This window comes from Myotis lucifugus, unplaced genomic scaffold (assembly GCF_000147115.1).
Source record: "Myotis lucifugus unplaced genomic scaffold, Myoluc2.0 scaffold_217, whole genome shotgun sequence".
Taxonomy (NCBI): domain Eukaryota; kingdom Metazoa; phylum Chordata; class Mammalia; order Chiroptera; family Vespertilionidae; genus Myotis; species Myotis lucifugus.
The window spans coordinates 132,964-137,535 of NW_005871265.1; the positions used below are offsets into that span (position 1 = coordinate 132,964).

Here is a 4,572-nt window from a genome sequence, read left to right on the forward strand (position 1 = left end):
GTGAGAGGTTCGCTTGCAAATGATACACTCGTGGGACGGTGCCTGTGTCGCCGTGATTAACGAAGCTAATGATTTTGGTTTTCGTGACGAAATGCATGGAATCCATGCTGCGGTGTTGACCGTCCGTCACAGTTGTTCAGCTCCAGCCTCGCCATTCTTAGACTGCTTCGGTGGATCCCTTTGGCAGCACCGGGGAGGGATTCTGTGACTAAGGCGTCATTAACGCACAGTGAAGAACGAAGAAGGTCGATGGTCCTGGCAGATCCAGAAGGTCCCGAAGCTGTTTCCTCCGAGCTGCTCGGGGTCTGCCTGGACATTGTGACCGTAGAATCTGACTTTCCTCAGGAGCTCCAGGATGAACAGGGGTGGGCTGGCCTGCAGGGCAGAAAGCGGGGTCCAGTTCTGGTCCCTGAGCCCCTGGAATGGAACTGCCGAGGGCTGGGAATGGGGAGTTTCTGGAAGATTGCTCTGTCCAGACAAGGTTGAGCAGGAGGAGGGGAAAGATGGCCTGTTTTCCACCCCACCCCTCCTCCAGGATCCAGGGAGGTGAGGAGCCCCTGCTGGCTCAAAGGTAGTCACCAGCTCTGGGCACCAGCTCTGAGAAGGAGGAGCAGTGCTGACCAAGTCCTGTCCCTTCTGTGACACTGAAGCTTTTCTCCATTTAAAAAAATTTATTTTTATTGATTTCAGAGAGGAAGGGAGAGGGGGAGAGAGAGAGAGAGAGAAACATCAATGAGAGAATCATTGATCGGCTGCCTCCTACATGCACCCAACTGGGGATCAAGCCGGCAACCCAGGCATCTAATCATGACCTCCTGGTTTATAGGTCGACACTCAACCACTGAGCCACACCAGCCAGGTTCTTTTCTCCATTTTCAAGTCCATCCTCTTATAGGGGTCAGATTCTTGAGTTTCATGAGGTTGTCATCCCTTTGGCCAGCCTATCAACCACATGTGAAAAGCCAGGCACAATCTTTGTATCCATACCTGATGTTGATTGCACCAGAAATAGTTCTATCTGTCTCTCAACTATCTGCAAAGTTAATTCTTTATACAATGAGGATGTGTCATATTGGACACAAGGTACAACCTATGAAAAGACCATTGGTTTGGGAACCATGTTATTTGGACCTGAGCTGTAAAGATTTATGGTTAAATAAGGAGATATCTGAAGTCTTTCCCAGCTCAAAGAATTTTATGAGTTTTATTTAGGCCACTTGAGCAGGAAGGAAAAGGTTGCATAAGGAACATTTCCAGAAGTGGTGGGTGCCGTGCCATGAGCTCACTGGGAGGAATGAATGATTTTCTCTGGTGGTCCTTTTTTTTTTTTTAATATATGATAACATCATAGAAATCTTTTTTTAAAATATATTTTATTGATTTTTTACAGAGAAGAAGGGAGAGGAATAGAGAGTTAGAAACATCGATGAGAGAGATCGACCAGCTGCCTCCTGCACGCCCCCCAGTGGGGATGTGCCCGCAACCAAGGTACATGCCCTTGACTGGAATCGAACCTGGGACCCTTGAGTCCGCAGGCCGACGCTCTGTCCACTGAGCCAAACCGGTTCTGCTCTGGTGATCCTTTTGAAAGGGCTGACACTCTGAATCTGTACATTCTGGTATGATTGTTACCAAAATGTGGCCACGCCCTACGGGTTTTGCACAGAGTGGTCAGCAGGTTAGCCTGCTAAAGTCTCTCTATCTCGCCGTCATAAAATGGTGCAGGATGATAGTGTTAGTTGGTGCGTGTTGGTGTGTCTCTATATTCCTGTCTTAAGGTGGGACTGTTTTCTCTCTCATAAAGGCTGCCAGGTTTTATTCTCATCTGTTAGTAGAATTTCCAGGCTCCTTCTGTTTTTAATCTGATTTCTAGTACCCTGCAGGCAAGGACGTGGAAGATGACCCGTCTAACTCAGAGGGGCTGAATTTTGCAATGGGAATAGAGAAGGAGCTCTTTCTGCCTCTGTGTTTGTTTCACGACGGTAGTAAACTCTCCTCTTGGTCGGTCAGGGCGAGTTCTGTTGTTTAATCTAAATGTGAGTGAATCAAAGCTGGCAAGTGTATTGTTCGATGCACCCTATGCCGCAGAGTCAGCATCAAAGCTCTTCTGGACGGCCTTGGTTAAAAGGAGCTGCGGGGCCTTTGGTCACCTGGGGGTCACCATCAAGGGAAGATCAGTGTGGGCGTTAACAACTCCAGCCTTTGCAGGCTGTGTGCTTCTAAGAATCTTGTATTTTGAGCCGCAGTTTATCCTGCTTGAGGCAATGTACTGTTTCGGACCCTTTTTTGTACCGTGCGCTAGTTTCATGTACACCCCAATTAAGTACCTTTTTCTGTTCTTGTCCCAACATTTGAGTTTTCTTGTTGATGGACTTGAGAGGCCATCTGGGGTGAAGGCTTCATGTGGCAGGCCCTGGGCCACCTCCCGGCGTCCAGTTCAGTGTCTCTCAGTGTGGCTTATGAAGTCATCCTCAGGATAGCTCACCAGGCTCATTCCCAGTAGGGAAACCACCCTCACTCAGTCACTTCTTTTGTTTTTGTTTTTAATTCTTTATTGTTAAAGAATTACATATGTCTTCTTTTTCCCCCCATTGACCTCTCCCGGCCACTGCCACCCCCCAGCACATGCCCTCACCCCATAGTGTCTGTGCCCATTGGTTATGCTTAAATGCATGCATACAAGACCTTTGGTTGAATTGCACCTTCAAAGTATTTATCGTTTAGTTAGTGTTAGTCCAACTCGCTTAATCTGAGGATAGTTTATGTTATAATTTTGATTCAGCGGTTTTCAGTAGTTCTTTAGGCATTTGATTCTGTTGTCACATTGTTGGAGTTTGCTTTGGAAACTCACTCGAAATGTGCTGCTTCCCCCCAAACGTGTCAGGTGTCACGGGCGCATTTGCCCGGGAGCCGTAACGGCGTTTCTCTGCTTTAGGACTGTGCTGCTCACACCTCCTCCCAAGAAGCGTAGTATCATATAGAGCATTGCTAGTTTGCTTTTGCTTCCAGACGGAATTATTTCTTTTTCCCACAAAGAGAATTTACTAAAGTAAGTAGTAAATGATACTCTGCTCAGGATAGAACATGGATCAATAGACAGAAGAGAGAGTCCAGAAATAGGTCCACACAAATACGGCCATCGATTGTTGACGAGGCGAAAGCAATTCAGTGGAAAATGGATAGTTTTTTCCACAAAAAGCGCTGGAAGGATTGTGCGTCCATGTGCAAAAAAGGAAAACCGCCTTATATGAAAGTTAACTCTCACTGGGTTGTGTAGTAAGTGTAAAATGTAAAACTATTAAAATTCTAGAGGAAAATGTAGGAGAAACTCTTCTGGACATGAAGTTAGGCAAACTGTTCTTAGATATGACACCTCGATTCATAAAAGAAAAGAATAAGTGGAGTTCATCTGAATTAAAAATGTCTGCTTTGCAAGAGGCACTGTTAAGGAAAATGCAGAGACAAAATACACCCTGGGAAAAATAATTATGAACCACATCTCCTAGGAAAGAATTGTATCCGCAATCTATCAATGTATCAAGTGATCGATTGATTGATCCATCGATTCTGGAATATCTGTCTATCAATTCTATCTATCTATCTATCTGTCTATCTATCTGTCATCTATCCATCCATCCATCCATCCATCCATCCCCAAAATCCAATACTAAGGAAACAATCTAATTTAAAAGTGGGCAAAATATTTGAACATACACTTTATCGAAAAGGATATAAGGATGGCAAATAAGTACATGAAATATTCAACACGACCAGTCCTCCAGAAATGCAAGTTACAATCATGATGAGATGCTTTTAACATCGATTAGAATGGTTGACATAAAAAACACCGACGATACCACGTGCTGGCGAGGATGGGAGCAACTGGAACTCTCATTCATCACTGGTGGGAAATCAGAAACCAGCAGCCTCTCTGGGAATCGCTTGGCAGTTTCTTAAAGTCAACACACACTTAGCATTTGACTCAGCAGTCGGGCTCTTGGTATTAGCTCTGGAGATTTCTGATGCTCAGCAGAAATCTGTACTCAACGTTTGCAGCAGCTCTAGTCAAAGTTGCCCAAAACAGGTGAATAAATGAGCAAATGGTGGTACACCCGTACCATGGAATATTGCTCAGCAGTAAATACAAACGAATTACTGATATTCACTGCCACTTAGATGCTCCTCAAAGGCATTATGCTGAGTAAAAGAAGCCAGTCTCAAACATGCCATTCCATAACATTCCACTTAGGGGACATTCTGGAAACGACAGAGCCTTAGGGATGGAGGACAGACCAGTGGTTGCTGGAGGCACCTCTACTCTATTTTTGTGAGCTTAGCTTTTTTAGATTCTACATATAAGTGAGAACATAAAATATTTGCCGTTCTCTGTCTGACGTATTTCACGTACTATAATATCCTCAAGGTTGGTCCATCCTTGTTGTCACAAGTGACAGGGTTTCTTTCTTTTTCGTGGCTGAATAATATTCGTGTGTGTGTGTGTGTGTGTGTGTGTGTGTGTGTGTGTGTGTGTGGCGATGGACTGAGTTGTTGGATCCGGCCCTCGGAATCCGA

At 45.0% G+C, this 4,572-nt stretch overlaps 1 pseudogene; it reads right to left on the reverse strand.

The window, feature by feature from the left end:
- Positions 1–219: 219 nt before the first annotated feature.
- Positions 220–4,572, reverse strand: part of LOC102440311 — a 10,061-nt pseudogene continuing 5,708 nt past the window's right edge.